The sequence below is a fragment of the Calypte anna genome, chromosome 2 (genome assembly GCF_003957555.1).
Source record: "Calypte anna isolate BGI_N300 chromosome 2, bCalAnn1_v1.p, whole genome shotgun sequence".
NCBI lineage: Eukaryota > Metazoa > Chordata > Aves > Apodiformes > Trochilidae > Calypte > Calypte anna.
Window position 1 is genome coordinate 95,591,982 of NC_044245.1, and position 18,328 is coordinate 95,610,309.

Consider the following 18,328-nt stretch of genomic DNA (forward strand, 5'->3'; position numbering starts at 1 on the left):
AGAGTTTTGACCCTCATGATCCCTCAAATTTATACTGAGTATGACATGTATGGGATGGAATACTCTGGTCAATTTTGGCCATCTATCTTGTCTGTTCCTCCCCAAATGAGGGCTGCAGGTGTGACCTCTTTACTCCTTTTCTCCTTCTGGAGGGCAAAATGTTCCTCAGAACTGAGCAGTGTCCTTGGCTCTGCACACCAGTCTCTGGCTGTAACTATAAGCGTTGAGTGTTACCAGTCCCAGAAGCAGACACTGTCTGAGCAACTCTCTGTTAATTTCAGCAAGTGCAGCTACTTACAAGAGACTTAGCTGAAATCAAAATTACAAGACAGAAAATTACCTTTATCCTTGCCCAAACCAGGACACTAGCTCTTAAAATGCTAAGCTCTACTTTAATACATGATTCATGAACAGATTGGAAGCAAGTTAAAAAAAAAAATAAAATAGTGAGTATGTTTCAATGTTGTTAAAGGAAGAGATCTTTGAATTTGTCCTGCTGGAAAGTCTTTCTATCTGCCAATATTAAAAAAACACAAACAGCAAAAAGAACAACGACAAAAAAGGCAGCAAAGAAAGCAGGAAAGCTTTTGGATCTCAAATAAAAACTACTGTCTTTAAAAAATGCTCAACAAAAACCAGAAACTGCTCATGATTCAGACAAAAACCTTCTTTTCCTTTGATCAAAGAAAATATTTTCAGGGATGGAGATCTAAATTAAGACCCCATAAAAATATTTCTAGTGTATTAAATAATGTAATAGCCATATTATCGTTATTTCACTTACATAGCAGAATTAATTTTTCCCAGGGGCCTTTCAGACCTAGTTAGCACTTTTTTCATTTGACAGAACATTTACTAGAGAGGCAAAGGTTTGTGAAAAGAATATTTTAACTTGGCCACACTTGGGCCCCCAGAATGCTCGACTGGTTATGTACAAAAAAACTCTATAAATGTCTCTGAGTGTGGCAGGCAGACACACACTTTTTTGGGTCCCCAGACATCTTTTGATATAACTTTTTGTTCAGTCCTTGGCACAGCCAAGTTAGGAAGAGCTACTTTAGTTGAATATAGAAACTACTTTACAATAGGCATTGCTTTCAAATATATCTCATTATGAAGGATCAGTTGCACATTCATTTCACCTATCACATCCCCCATAACTCCTCAAAATGCATCACACAACATGTCTCTGAGACTCTTCTGAGTGACAAATTGCCCCTTAACAACCTTAAAAGAGCAGTATTTTCAATGCAAAATTATGCAGCTCATCAAAAGTGAGAGTTTGGGGACAATCTATAATAAGCAGAATTTAATAAGAAATTAAACCAAGCACTTTACTGATTATGTTACACATTTGCATATATAATTCAATAAGCTTCCTTCACTCTCAATGTACTGGAACTCATGAAGAGTTTTCACCCTTCAGTGACATGAAGCACAATGGCCTATTGGCTTATTCCAGACAAATACCAGTCAAACTCATAAACTGCACCAACATCTATTGCAGTTATGACACATTTTGCAAGTAAAGCAAATGAATGATCTCCACACTAATCCATCTTCAGTGGAGTTTGTAGCTGAGCTCCTCACCTGATCATCCTTGGTTTTAATTGTCTTAAATGATTATCTTAACTAATGGTTCATAAGAACCATTTTATTCCTGTAGAATTCATCACTAAGAGGATGACTGCTATGTTACTAAATGAGGAAGAGATTGTTCCCCTTTCAAAAACCTGTGGGTTTTAATGTCTCACAGAAGCCCCAAACATATTTGTATTTCTTTAGATTTTTTTATTCACACAAAATGTGTGCTATGTGTTGTTTCACGAAATTCAGTAAAGGAAGAAGAGTTTCAGCAAGAAAAAGTCACATACAGTGGGATTAAAGTAATCCTTTTGTGTTTCCTTGTGTGATTTATTTATTTGTTTGGGTTTTTTGAGTATGTGTTCTTTAGTTTAGTGTGGTTTCAGAAGCTAGGCTAAAAAATCAGTTGAATTTTGTCTATTCACTATTCTCCTCACATAAGACTGTGGGGAGCAAGCTTTTGTGTCCAGGAATATCTCTCTAAATGACTTTTTTGAGGCTTGTTAGAAAGTTCACATAAACCAGACATAGCTCTAAGGGAGATGGATTACTGGGCAGAGTGAAGGTTAGGAGACTTACATGATGAACACAATTTGTCTCATGTCTGTCATTATCAGAGATGCATGCAAGAAAATATATTCACTGAGCATCATAAAATTCAGTCACTCTTACAGCATTACTTATGCAACAGCTGCTTAATTGTGTACAACAGCAGAGCAGTAATACACAACCACTTCAGTGACATAATATTCCCTTCACTATTAGAAAATCATGCAGAGAGATAATAAGGGGCACAATGCAAATAGGAACATTTCGCTTGAGTACATGAAGTACAGAGCATCCAGGTGAAAAATGTGCTTTGGACATATAATGACCATAATGGGTAGGGCATCAAGTTTTCCAAAAGAGCAGCCCTGCTTGTGGTTTTCTTAGTGGGGGGAAGTCTTAGTAAGTGTGGAATCCAGAACAAAAACACCTACTTATAAGAAAAATGGGCAAAATACTGCATTGTGAAAGTGGGGAACTGTCCTGTAATTTCTCTGTGCAATTAGGAAAATAGTTTTCCATCATGTGCTTTTATATGGTATTTTACTTAAAAAGAACTAGAAGCTCAAAGTTCCAGTGTAAAGCAGCTAAAATAGATCAAAGTGTTTGAAGTTATGCAATAGTAAGGTTTGCAAAACTAAGTAGGAGTTTGAACTTTGACAGCTTAAATTTTCAAATAAGCCTAAACTTCAAAGGATTTATTATCTTCTTTCAGAAATACATTTTAAAAAGGAAAAGGCATAGGTTGACATCTACGTATTGTTCCAATAGTGGAAATTCCTTTCTTTTGACACGCCTTGTCTTTGAGGCTTGGATTTACAAGCAACTAAATACTGCTACACATCCATTTTGAAACCCATAAAACTTCCAATGAGAAGAAATTAATATGTTAGCCTAAGGTTTGTGCTTTTAAATGGACTTTCATCCTCAGCTGTTTCTTTTCATTATTGCTTGGCCTTGCTTTTCTGGAATGTGAATCAGGACTATATTGATTCAAATTGTTCAGGAGGTCATTTTCCAATTCATCATAAAGAACAAAATTACAAAATAAATTAAATTGCTGTCCTAGAGTGTAAAATAAGTAGGTAATATCAGTGCTAAGTGATAGCTGAGATGGAAATAGTTCTGCATTTGTAACACTGCAACAAACCAGGTATCAGGAAAAATGTATATCACCTCATGTAATCCCAGAGAGCATTCTGAAAGCACAATAGTTTGAGGGGGGGAAAAGTTACTTTTAGAAAATTTTAAATGAAAAATGTTTTAAACCATGAAGACAGCACTTAATAAAGCTGGAATTTGAGCTATTTATGTTTACGTTTATTTACAAAAAGTATACTGAAATATTCTACATTTAGCATCATCAGTTTTAATGACTCTGCTGCCTCTACTCAGATGTCACTTCATCATGATCTCTGTATTCTTTGGCTTCCTGAAACATTAAAAACATTAGCTTTTGCTGGGCTTCTTCTTCTTCTTTCTTTTTTTTTAAGAAGAAAAGAAAAATCTTAGCTAGTATTAACTCTCTCTTGTAGTGAAATGAGGCAATCAGGTGCCACTAATTGCCAGGAAGTGAGCATGAGCTTGTGTCAAGCCCACCTGTGCCTGATTAGGGTGGGCCCCCACTGCGCATGAGCGGGACCAGGGGGACAATAAAAGGTGAGGCCTAAGACATAGGTGGAGCTCAGTACTGAGCTAGCCAGCAGAGAGGTCAGTTGCTCTTGGAGCAGCAGCAGCACCTATTCGGGCTAGTCAACTCTGAGAGCTATAGGCTTAGAGCACTACTCGTGAGTCTCTGCTGGAACACCTGGCTGGACTTTGAAGTGCTGTTCCCTAAGAGAGCTTCGTCTTGCTACACGTAAGAGAGGTTCGTCTTGCTACACTCTCTCAAAAAAAAAAAAAAAAAAAATTGCATTGATTAATCTTTCAAAAGGAGGAGTAATTAGAAAACTGAAGTCTTCCTGGCTTTGCGAAAGTTGCGAATCACTTAAGTTTCATGCCAACAGCAAAACTGTGTTTTTGTGGTGTTGGTGTACATAGCTTTTTGTTTGCTCCAATATCTAAGCTATAAACTTAACTTTTTTGATTGGTGATTAGAAACTAAAAGCTTCAGGTAAATATGATAGTAGATGGCAGAGAGGAGACCTGGCTTTTAAAAGGAAAGAAGGGGATATCTCTGGCTGCATCCTTATTAATAAATATGATGGAGTAATAGTAGCAAAGCTGTACAGAGAAGCAGTTGGTGTTGAGGATCCAAAATATATGTTTTCTGTTGTAGATTTTACTTCAGAGTAGAGTGACTCTAATATAATCTTGTGCATTGGATTTACTGGCAGCTGTAGATTTTTGTTTTCTGTAGTGTATCTTCCAGTTCAGTTTCCTCTGAAAGGAAACTTGTTTACAAGCCCCAAGATTGTTCTCTGTTGTGAACCCCAGAGCTGGAGTGGGAAAATGAAGATTCAGTTCAAGAGTGCTTTTCTGATTTGAACTAAAGTGGTCAGGGAGACAAATGCCCAGAGCAGCATTTGATTTTTAATCAGCTGTTGCAGCAGCCTACCTTTGCATGGTGTGCTCTACCCACACAGTAATCCAAATGAAGTTCCATTCTCCTCCCTCCTCACACACATGGGATGGAGAAGTATTTTATTTTATCACATCGCAACTCAGTGGACAATAAATCAGAGATTATTACAAAATATTATTCAGAAGTGCAGTCTGAACTAGAATACTGATGGAGTTGCACTTCTTATGTATGGAAATCTACAAATAAAAACCCAAAGCAATCCCTGCTTGAAAACAAATTAGATGTCCATGTAGAAACAGTACAAGTAGCTGCATTAGGGGAATAACCATGACTTGTACATGATACTACACATGATCTACTTGGAGGTGTCCCTGCTTATGCAAGTCGGTTGGAAGTAGATGATCACTGAGACCCCTTCCAACACAAACCATCCTATGAGTCTATGATAATACAGTTCTTAGGTATTTTTTCCCACAGGTATTGCTGTCATTTCAAAAATACAGTATTTTGAAAGATTTTCTTATCAACCTAAAAGACAGCGTTTTGTCAAAGAGTGGCAGGTTGTTGGCCAAGGGTATCAAAAGTTTGTATTATTGCCACCCAGCTTTGCCTATATGTTTTATTATTTTTTCCATAAGGTAAAGAAGAAGTGATTTTCCTTATCAATAAAGATATTAAATGTGTTCTTTATGTTGTAAATTGGTTGCATGGAAGCATTTTTAGCTTACCTTTCTACCATCTCTCATCTAAGAAATGGGATAGTACTTTTTTCCAGGTTATTGGCCTGGTCTTGCTTGCTTTTCAATTCAGTTCTCAGGTAATATATGGAATCTGAGCATAAATGTTCACCAGCTGATATTTTCAGTCAATAGCTGGAAATTCTGTTCACTCCAAGTAATGTTTTGAGTCAGCCTGTGAGCATTTTGATAAGGTAATGTTAAAGGCACCTTGTTAGATTAGGACTGGTACAAGAAATTCCAGATTAATTAAAAAACCACTAAAACCAAAGGTTATTTGGTGCTTAAAAAAAAAAAAAAAAAAAAAAGAGATTGAGAAATGTCATTACATGATCCTGAAGAAATGCAAATAAAATACATTATTCCTCTTGTCACAGTTTAATGTTGGGCTGGCAATTAACTGACTGACAGATGCCCTCTATTAGCCCCCCCACCCTGATAAAGAAAGGAGAAAGAATAAGAGAGATTATGGGCTAGAAATGGAAATACACAGCATTATTATGAATCAATAATGATATAAAAGAAGCAATTCTTAAATATATACAAATATATGGAAAAATGATATCATGTTCCTCCCTCTTTCCCCCAGTAACTCTCATGTCACCACTGAGGCTGCAGGGCAGCCCTGGGAAAGTCCAGGCTGGACTCCTGGAGTCAGCAGCAGTCGGGAGCTGGAAGCAGGAACACACAGATATGGGCTGGCATGGATCAGGACCATGGGCAAATGAATGGATGGAATCCTCCCAGGATGCCGGGGGAAGCAGGGACAGGTGAAGAAGGGCCAAAGGGAAGAGCAAAGAGGCTTGACCCTTGTGATGTCTCAAATTTATACCAAGTATGATGCATATGGGATTACTCTCTTTCTCTTTCTGGAGCACAAGGTGTTCTGTAGAAAAGAAATCCGCGGAGGCTTAAGGACAACACGTTAAAGTTGGTTTAAAGTGAAGACGTCCATTAACAATTCACACTCGCTTTGTATAGAGCCCTTGTTTGTATAACGATATCTTGCAGGTGGCTATATCTTGGCCACAAATTCTATTCTCACAGAACTTTTGCTGGCTAATCATTACTTTGCTTTTCTTCTTTTCTACTGCTAGCTTCCTTATGTTTTTCTCATAGCTCATCTTTCAGTAACCTTGGAACTAGGCATCAAGGCCCTTAGCTTACTCTAACTAAAGCTAAACAGTCAGGCTTGCTCATGTCGGTTTTCTTCCAGTTTCCCAACAGTGTTCCTCAGAACTAAACAGTGTCCTTGGTTCTTCATAACATTCTCCAGCAGTAAGTGTAAACATCAAGCACTGTCAGTCTCAGAAGCAGACATTATCTTAGAAACTTGCTGGTAATTTCAGCAAGAGAAGCTATTTACAAGAGATTTATCTGAAAGCAAAATTATAGGGCAGAAAATTAATTCTACCCTAGCCCAAATCAGGACAGCTCTCTTAGAGAGATCGTGAAGAGATACTATATTTTTATTTTTCAAACTGTCTTAATTTGTTCAGAAAAATAGTCTTTATTAAAAATACTCTTCTTCAAGAATATAAATTACATTCTGAGACAAAAAATGCTCTTTGACTGATAGCATACGGAAGGAAGAAATGCAAAAGTATAAGTTGGGTCCATGAAGATCTGAGTATGTTTCCAAGGTTACGTGATGGTAGCACACGTAGCCAAATGCAGCGTCTTACTCTGAAACTGAATGTGTCTGTAGACAAAGGACATTATATGTGAGCACCGAATAGTTAAATCACTTCCCATTTCTTCTGGCAGGTGATGTTAAAAATAACATTATATTTTTGAGTATTTGTATTTAATGTCCATTATGTAATCAAGGAAAAATAGCTCAAAGGGATATTAACCTTTTCAGAGGTGTAAGTGAGCCAGTGAGGCTGGCTTGGTTTATTTGTTTTACAGCCCATATTTTTGTTGTAAGAAAGATTAATCTGTAGTTTTACAGTCATTAGAGTTTAGTGTGTTTTATTTTTTTGAAGGTTCATCGATTTTGTATAGGCGCTAAAAATATAAAATCAGACATGCAGCCAGTATGGTCTTCCTCTCAAGTGCACATTGTATTTAGACATTAACCTCACCTAATTTTACATTTATGTTCATTTTTTTTCTTTTTTTATTTTTGTTTTTCTTTCTTTCCCAAACTGCAGATGTTAAATACAACTGAAATGATTAGACTATCATAAATATTTTTGTAGTCTTAGAAACATATCCAACTTTTTGGTAAATGAATAACCAGAGAATCATTCAATAGTGTGGGTTGGGAGGGACCATAAAGATCATCTAGTTTCAACCCCCTTGCCAAAGGCAGGGACACCACTACATGTTGATGTTCCTCTGCAGCCCAAGGAGAAAATACAGTGGAGTATTTTCCTGAAACCCATAGAGAAGGCACCAGATGGAGAAGGGGGAAAAGTGTGAGGAGGGAGTGGCAGACAGTAATTGTTATGAAGTGATTACAGCCCTCGTTTCTTCCCCTCCTCTTGTGCTGCTCAGTGTCATGGCAGGTGGAGGAGTTGAGAATGAAGGGGTGAAGTTGAGTCTAGAAAAATGAAGGTGGATGGAGGAAATGTGTTCTAGTTTTTGTATTTGTTTCTCACCGCCCTGCTCTATTTTCAATTGGCAATAAAATAATTTTTCCCATTTTGCTCATGGCAGTAACAGGTGAATTATATCTCTGTCTCCATCTCATCCCATGAGCCTTTCTGTTATTTCACACCCTGTTCTGTTGAGGAGGTGGACTGAAAGAACATCTGGATGAACATTTGGCAGACAGCCAATGTCATCCCACTACAGCAAGTAAGAATATGCATACTTAGAGAAAATCTACTTTCAATTTCAATTACTTTTTAAAATTATATCAAGATAAATCCTTTCATATTTACCAGCAATGAAGGTTACTTGTTGGAAATGATGTAGGTGTTTTCTGTGGGGCTTTTGAATGCACATGCTGTTCTGTGACATTATTTTATACATGTCATATCAGTATCAGGACTGCCTCTGCCTTTTTCTTTGTTAAAAAAATATAAAAGCCTGCCTAACATAACAGTCTTTACACAAAGCTGATTCTAGAGCTTTTTTTTTTTTTTTTTTTTTCCTGGTGGTTCATCCTAAATAATTTTTCTAACCATGTGGAGTACCTAAAGAGAAGAACAGATAGATGGAAAGATGGTTTGTTTACTCAATAGGGATTTATTTTTCTGGCTTTTGGGATCTAGTAAAGTGTAAGTAGTCAGTGAAGAGTGGGATGTATAGCTATGCCTTTGGAGTAATGAATTCACATTTTCAAGATCAAATAAATGGTGAATCTTAGAAGAGTGATTCACATACTGAGTCAAGATCCTTGATACAGACCTTTTTGAAAATGCAGAATTTGTCCGCCTCTAAGAGGATGTTTGAGGAAAATGTACAGATTTCTGTGTAGTTCACCTCAGCTAAGTAATTTGATTGACTCGGAATAGTGAGCTCAATTGTATCCTGGACTGTGTACTGGGAGTTGTGCAAAACCATTAAATGGAAAATGTGGAGAACAGGCTTATATCTTAATATTAATCCTTCTCTGAAGTTCAGGTGCTCAATGTATTTCAGAAAATGCCATCATCCATTCAAGATCCTGACCTGAATCCAGTAAGTTACATAATTTGAAAGGGTAAGCAAACACCACCCTTGCCAAGGAGGATAAAAAAATGGATCTCTGAGACAGGAAATAAAATCTTTTAAACTCTTTCTTCATCCTAAGGAGGTTCACACTCACATCTTTTATCTGCTGGGATTCAGATTAAGACAGGAAAAAACATAACTGTAGCTGATGAAATCCTCACCATTTTAAATAATAGGTCCTGAAATAGCATCAAAGCTGGTATTTGCCTTTTCTAATCGAGTCCTGTAATCATCAGACTGCAGAATCACACTTTTCCCTGTTTTGCTTTAGTCTCTTAATTTCTAGATGAAGTCTCTGGCTGAAGAAGTAGAATCTTGAACAGATTAAATCTCAGTTCACTCAGAGAGGCTCTACATTTTTAATCTTTCTTCATTTCTAATATTTCTAAAAATGTTAACCGTGTTTTGAGGCTTCTTCAGGAAGATTCAACAATACAAATCTAGCATTTTTCTGATATACAATGAATCTTTGAGAATCTATATTGCTGGAATTATTTTAACTGAGAAAGAAGAGAGATACCTGCTTTTAACTAAAGCTTTCAAAACCTGCTGTGGCTTTTAACTCTTGAAACATCAGGAAGCTTTCAAATATCTAATTGACAAGACAGTATTTATCCCACCTTTCCTTGGTCAACTCTTAGGGAGGGTAAAGAAGATTTATCTTTTAATAGCAGTGCTGTAAACATTCAAGCTTACTTTTCCCTGAGAAGATGAAAAAGCTGTAAGAAAAATAACAGCTACTTGTTTCATCATTCCTTGTAAGCTGGAACTTACATGTGGATTTTGTTTTGCCTTTTTCTTTTTCTTTTTTTCTTTTTTTTCCCTTTTCACTGGAAATAAATTTTCTGTAAGAAGTTAGGTGAGAAGCAGCTGTTTTGGTATCACAAAACCGTGTAGCCCTACATTATCACTTTGTCCTTTGTCTGGCAAGGAGCTATGGCTTCTGGGGGAGTAACTTTTTGCTATTGGTTCTGAACTTGGCTATAACTATGTAATAAGATTTTATTGCTTTGTTTCTACTGTCAGCATTCTTATGAACAAGTATTAAAAATATGCAGTATGAAAAACTTGTTAATAATTGTATTATAATGTAATAATGTGATCTCAGTGCTATTCTTTATATAAAAAAAAGCTTTTAGCATGTATTTTTCATGACTCTGTTTTCATGTTTTCATATAGCTCTGTTGCTACAAAAGTCTATGTAGATATATATACAATGTGTACATACATAGAACTAGCTATCTGCCTTTAAGAGGGAATTTAACCTTATAACTGGAATCTGTGTCCTTCTGATGGGTTCTTCAGCTTCTACGTGATTATAGAGAAACTACTCATCTTTTAGAAGATGGTCTGAAAGAGCCATCAAACATAGGAGTGACAGACTTAGATTCTCCTGTAAATATAATCCTTTATATGAAATGTTCATCAGGCCTCATTTCTTTCTTATTGTGTTGCTTAAAACAAAAAATAAAAATGCTGTTTGATCTGTTTTCTCACAATTTTTAAAGCAGAGACTGGTACTGGGAGACTTGTTTTCCTGCTCTGGGGAATCAAGATCTCATCTCTTCAAATTATGCCCATCCTACAGGGGTGGAGACTCTGGCAAATGAGTCTCTTGCAAATATTCACTAACTCTCCTGATTCAGCAGTGTGTCTGTAGGAAGAACTGAGTGGTCAGTGGGCACAGGGGGGAACTGACATTTGTTTAGGATTAGGCTGGTTCCCTAGGCCAAACAAACTTAGATCCTGTTTTCTCTGTTGGCTTCTTGATTTTTCACCTGATTTTCATTTGAATGGGCTGCAGGGAGGCTTTAACTGCAGCTGCCCCCCACTTCCATTAACTTTGGTGTCTTTCTCAGCCTTTCTCTTGTCAGTAGAGGCAGAAGATTCCCCATCTGAGAGACCCAGACCTTTCCTTAGCTTCTGTGATGGACCAACATCGATACATATTTTCTGAAGAAGGTAAACTTGGTGTTCACTGAAGAGTAAAAGAAGCTGCTAGGGGCACATGGGAGGCCTTTGCAACTAGAGCATGACTGACCAAATAACATCTACTTACTCCTTGTAGCTCCATAGGGCTATGTGTTCAATTTCATCATACCATGCTTCTCATTAGTATCTTTTTATTGTGGTATAATTCTTAAGATTTCAATATTGTGAGATTCAGTTTTTCCACCCTGAAAGAAAAATTGGGCCATGATGTTCCTGCTACACAGCTGTATGCTAAACTAGGTATAATGTTGAAGTTAGAAGGAAGGTTAATGAAACAGCTGCTTCGTGGCTAAATTTTGTGCTCTAACTCATGATCATGCAATTTTTTTCTGTACTGTTCTAGTAAATTCATAATATTTTAAAAATCATTCTAATGCTTCCTATTTTATAGAATAAAACAGTAATAATACTTGCATAGCTTTTTTATTTTTTGGTTTTGACCATTTAGGGAGCAGGACCCCCTTTAAATATGAGGATGGTTCATTGTAATGGAAAAGAGGAAAAACTAGGATGATATACAATGATTTCTGGGTGAAAACTGATGCATCAATCTGTGTAGGATTTTTGTTTAGTATAGCACATCACAGCAACATTTAACACACATATATGACAGGAAGTATTGTTGGTTGGTTTTGTATAAACAATTTTAACATTTAGTTATGCTGCTTAGAAAATGGTTATATTTCTTCCCAATCTTAATATTCAAGTGCTGGCTTAGCTTCAAGTCTGTTCTAACTTACAGGCTCTCATGTGCAGAAGTTCTTTGCTACATTGGCATATTTCTGCTGTAAATCACTTTGATCTGAATGGAAGGGTCCCAAAGTAATTTTCCTTAGATTGGCTTAGAGTAATCTGACTGGAATGATTTTCAGTTTTCATAAAAGCAGCGATCCAGCAATCCATTGCTGTTCTTGCCATTACTTGCTGCACAGATAGTCAATACAAACACAGTGATGTTACTAAAGGCTCTGCAGACATTTCATTTCTGAAGATTGAACACTTTTAATGAAAAATAACTTTTTTTTTAAAAAAAAACCCCAAACCTCTGTGCCTGTTCTGAAAGGAAAATTTGCATACCTTGGGAAACAGTGTTTTATTGTCTCCTCTCATTTAAAAATGTAAATTCAATCCCATCAAGAACCCCAAACCCAAGGTTTAGTGTAATCCTTGAGATATAGTTTATAGCATTTATATAGTTACCATACAGGTTTTAAAACATTGGAGGTGCAAAGTTCAGATATACTAAGACTGCATCAATACATAAAATTAATATAATTCTCCTACATAATTTAAAGCATTAAGTATCTTCAAACTTTCTGCAAAAATATAGATTTAAGAATTGTCAATCAATAGCTGAGTTGATACATGTCCAACAAAACTGTTTAGATTTGGCAAATGTATCTATTTAGAGAAACTGTATAATTTGATTTTTTAAAAAAATTGAAACTTTTTTAACAGCTGCAAAACAGATCACATTATGAGTATGTAAAATGAAGCTTTAATCAGTGAAGATATTTTAAATTATTTTTCTATCTATATGAAGAGATAAGTATTTTTTTCTAAATTAAAGCAAAGCAACAACTTTGAATCATGAAGTCCTTTCTAAAACTGAACTATTGATTTCCTTGGTTTACTTAAGAATTTTAGATTTTCTAAAGTTTTATTTCAAGAATTAAGAAATATCACTTTCAGAGGTAAAGAAAACAAACTGAAAGATGTGTCTGAATCATCTGCTTAAGTCTTCCTTTATGTAGCAATCAGAAGAAACTAGACCACTCAGATTTGCATTATTTCAAACAAAAATTCAGATTAATGGAAGTGTATGTTATTTGTATAGTTCCTTACAGTTTTCAATACACTTATAATATAAAACTAATCCATTTCTGTAGCATTTCAGTACAATAAACTTAAAAAAAAATATTTCAAAGTAGTATAATGCTAGACTTACTTTGCAGTGTTATCCAAGTTTAGAGTTTTTTAAATAATTTCTGAGTATAAAACTAAATTTAAGGGAATTCACTGTGGTTACAACAACAACAGCAACAAAATTTTCTAGGAAGTGATTTTAATTTATAACCCCCAAAACTTTCCTGGAGAGCTGAAATAATATATGGTTGGTTTTCCTGAACATGTACTTCTAACTGCAGTTAGTTATTTCTTTGACATAAATGGCAAACAGGAATACTACCCTTGTTATTTAATCTATTTAAGATGCTTACATGTACAAACAGGCATAAAGAAATTTGTAACTGAAGAACCTAAGCATGAAGGGAATTTCAATGGTTAAAAATGTCAGTGTGAGCAAGCTTTGAGTGTCTGACACATCAGAATAATTATATTTTAGAATTAAGCATCCAAGTCCTACATTCTCCTCCACAATTTATTCCTTTTAGGTCTGGGCCTATTTACTGTCTGTGAGAACTGTGAGGTTTCCTTTCATCCCCTAAATCTTGGTAAAACTACAGACTCTTTTTATCACATGATTGTTAATTTAATTGATCATCAGGGAGTTGTCTGGGCCACATTTTGCATAACCATTATTCAAAGCTGGATCTCAGTCAGCAGAGATGATTTAAAAGTTTATTCCTGGCTCTGTTGGGATGTGAGTGACTCTTCTAACCAGGAGCATTTTGATGCTTCAGGTTAAAGTGAAGCCACTGAAATAGTTGCAGTAGTACAACTGAGATGTGATAGGCTCAAGGTGAGAAAAGAAATGGGAGTGTGCAAGAGTGGCTGCCAAACAAGTTTTTTCATAGAGGAAAATTATTCATGCCCCAGCTTGTTATTCAATACTCCAGGGACTTGAGAATATTCTTCTTTCAAATATATCATTTGTGAAAATGAGATCATATAGCTAGAATTCAGGCCTTGGTCTTCAAAGTAAGGAAATTATTAGCATGGGAATTAATCTGAACACTTGGCAATGATTAAAAAAGATATTTACTCTCTCCAGTGAAGAAATAAGCATAGTTTAGTGGAGTCTGATGCTGTGGACTTTCTAGATTAGTTTCTAAATTTTTTTTTTTTTCTGAAATGGTCTGAGCTCTACCTATTGTTAAAACCACACTCTAACCTGCATATTGATAAAGAACAAAAAACCTCCATCATGTACTTATATTTTCATTCTCTATTTTCCGGAATTGAAAGCAGCTGTAAATCAATTCACCCACTACCTCCAACCATCTTAAGTAACATACTGCTATGTCTGTTATATATGTGATAGGGGCCTGTTAGAACTGGATAGACTGTGACCCCTTTGGTGCTGTATCTCAAATGCTATATATCAGAAAGAGCTAGTCCATTGTTAGTTGTAAGAAAATTGCTAGAGAATGAGTTCTCAGACCACGGTGACCAAGATCTCATTCTTCTCAAGTCAATGACAATTTTCTTTAAAAATGGAAGGCACCATTTTTACTTTGGTTTTGTTTAGGGCTTTTAGATAGTGTAGCGTTTATATATCTTCCTTGTCTCTGAGGTTTAGAGGTTTTCATGTGAAGTCAATGGGCATCATTTAAAAACTAAGATACTTTCCTGTCTAAGCCAAGCTTGGTTACTCAATTACTATTTTTCTGTTCTGACTGTGCCTGAAGCCATCCTGCACACAGCATATGCTGTGTTGTGAGAAGGTTTTATTCTACACCAATTAGTCATGCCTGGTTAAAGATACACATGCAGTAAAAATAGGAATGATTTCACAATAAAGATCCCTGTGACCATGCTAATCAGGCACCTGAAGTTCAAGGAGATACTTATAGAAAAGGGAAAAAAACAATCAATTAAAATCTATGTTGGAATGGTTCAGTAATTAGATTGCATCCCTCTGCTCTGGCTGAGACACTGTTTCAGAATAAAGTAATAAAATGTCATATGCGCTATGGAGTGGAATATGCAGCTGAAAAGATACATGCACTCAGTGTTTGGCCTGGAAATGTATGAAAGCAGAGGGTTTAAAGAGAAATAAATGTGGAAGCGTCTGCTGTCTTTGTAATTTAGTAGATACTGTTGTTTCATAGATCATTCAAATTTTTTCTGATTATTGTAGTCTTCTCTAATGTATACCAGTAGCTGAAATAGTGAATAAGTATTTGTAAAATGTCAGCTTGTTTTCTATTTAAAAGAATCCTTTTATGTTTCCTCAGCTGCCGCTAGATTTCATAACTCTAGCAGATGTCACATTTAAATTGTATTTTGCTTTTAAGTCTTTGAAAGCCATCAGAGCAGAGACAGCCTTTAGAATTTCAGAGACCGTACCACAGTTTCCTAGAGTTATCCAACTCCATAACTGCAAAAAATCCTTAATAGTTAAAAAAATTTGAGAAAATGTAAGTATGCAATAGTATACTAGCTAAAACTATGATACATTATTTGTTACATGTATAGAAGGTTATGGAGCTGAATCTAGTTTTCTGAACAACAGAATTGCCACCTTTTATGGCACTTTAATAATGGCATAATGCTAAATGGCAATAATGCTAAATTCCATCTAAAAAAAAATATAATAATCTAAGTAAATGCATTGTTCTGCACTTTCCATGGAAAGACAACATCACTCTCAAGTCATTAGCAGCCAACTACCATTCAAACTCCCAATACAATGATTGGGAAATGAATCAGGACACTACATTATCCCACAGAACTTTACTGAAAAAAATCCCTGAATTTCAAACCAGATACCCCACAAACTAGACTTCTTGATCTTGATTTGAGAAATAATGTATTTACTTTATTTAATTTGACTAATTGCATTCATAAACATGTATGAAAAATGCACGTTCACTCCTGAAATATATTATCTATTTTTTGTTGCAAAGCTGATCAAAATACTGGTGAAATATTTTCTGGTTTTGGGTTTACTCTGTGGTTTTGTTTGGGTTTTTACCACTCATTTTGTTTTTAACATACCTACAATAGATTGCAATGGGCCTGCACAGTGGCTGTTAGCATTTGAAATGTGCTCTAGGTGGCCCTGCTCTGGCAGGGGGGGTTGGACTAGATGATCTTTCGAGATCCCTTCCAACCCCAAGGATTCTATGATTCTATGATTCTTCCCCTGGTGTCAAGCAATAAGCTCAAAGTAGCAAGCTCGTATCTGCTAGGGAATGCCTAAATCCTAAAATGTCTCAGATATTATCATGCATATCTGACTGCTAGTTTTCTCCTTGTAACAATGTGGCAAGCAACACCACGAGGTAAAAAGATAACTTGTTCTGCTTGCCAAGGTAATAATTTCAAAGCAGTAAAGGAAATATTTTTGCTTGATACTAAAATATTTCTTATTAAAGAAAGGTTTTTCTTGTAACACAGCCCGCTTTGGCTGGGAGAAAATGAAAATGGTAGCTAAAGTTATTTCAGGAATTCAGTACCAGGCTGAATATATGTTAGCTTCTGTACTTTTAATTTTAGTTGTCTTGCAGGGAACACCAAAGGAAAGACTGTGAAGAGGTAGGAAAAGGATAGTATTAAATCAAATATGCTTTATTTTGCTGCTGAGTTTTTTTATTTCTTCTGTTCCTTTTTTATGTATTCTAATTTGCTTTGGAATAGCTGCATTTTGTGATGGGTACACATTTCCAAAGGTGAAATAAAGGCAGCACAGTACTGGATGTTGGATGTTTACAATTTACTTTGTGTGGTGTAGTGTTCCCGGTCTCAAGTTTGATGTTAAGTCTTGGGTGAGATCGCACTGAGGCAGAAAGATAAGGTTCATTTCTCCCAGCCTGGCTGCCTGTTATCTCCTCTCACATTCTGTTTATTGGATGAGTGAACAAGTTAAGCCTGCTGAAAGCATTATATATATATATATATAAATGTTTTAAATATATAAATATGCGTATTTGGTGTGTCTGCATGTGTTGGATTTCGGTCAGATAAGCAACCTGATCTCATTTTCACTGACATCACAGTCCTCAGTGCTGAAGCAGGGGAGCTTCAGGTCCTAAGTGATCTAGAATCAGCATTGGCCAGCAGTGAGACTACACCAGGAGGGGAAAAAAGATGACTTGATCATCAGAAGTGAGAAAAAGACTCTTTTTCTTTCTCAGTACTGTAAATGTTGTCTGTGGTAGAGGAGACATGCTGATAAATGTTAAATTCTTTAATCCTTGTGGATAAACTGCCTGAAAGACCTCTGTGGTCTGTGGAAGTCCATTAAATTGACAAAGCTCTGAATAGATACCTAGTTTTGTCTAAACAGTCCTCAGTGCAGAATTGAAGTTAAATCTTTAAGTACAGCAAATTATGCACAGGAAGCATGAGAATCTGGTTATATTTGAACTAAACTTTTACCACTGCCATCAGCAGTTTTTCGACAGTCTTATGGCTGGTAGCAGAAACAATATACACATGATATCTATTTATAGCTATTCATATGGTGGGGCAGAGGGGACAAGACCCTGCCTGCTTTGAAAACCAGTTTCTTTTGTATTTCTCATTAGATTTCAAAGCAGGGAAAGAATTTCGATTTTTTTTTTTTTTAAATATGTTTAAATAGACACCTACCTTGTAAATAACACCAGAAAGGGATAACTGTACACTACCAATGGACTGTCATCATCAATTCTCTGCCACCAACTCTCCCCATTATGTACTCTCCACCAGGGGTTTCTCCACGACCCACTTTGCACCAGGACATCTCCGTGTGGATCGTCAGATGGCACCAGAGTGCTGTGCCAGAGTACAGACATGTGGAAGTGAAACCACAGGGGGGAAACATCAAGTCTTACCAGCTGATCCATCAATAACAATCTGTGCAAATCCTAACATCTTAAGATCCCATCAGAAGTGGCCTTATTCTTCTGTTGTTACTGTTCTTAAAGAAAACCACATATTCAAACTCATTGGGATTTTTGAAAAACTCTTGTAGTGATGATTTTACTGCCTAGCTGCGCTGTTAGCTTTTGGTGGGTTTTGTTTGGTTTGGCTTATCCTAATGAGAAAAAAGTAAGGCATATGAAGAGCTGTGTTTAGAGAGATAAGTAAAAATATGTAGGCTGAAGGGAGAAAACAAATACTCATTAGATATTCATAGCCACATATATTCACCATATACCTCAGCCATGTGAACAGTAGCACAGCTGCAGTAGTCTTATAAACAGACTTCACTCTAAGCAAGCCAGTTTCTAGAAATAAATCACATGAGCTGTTCCCCATGGCAAACCACGTGCAACAATCCTTAGGATTTTCCTTATTTATATAATAATCATGAGAAATAGCCTGGATTATGCTGTCTCCAAAACTGAAGATCGTTTCAAGTCCATTGAGAACTTCAGAGACACCAAAT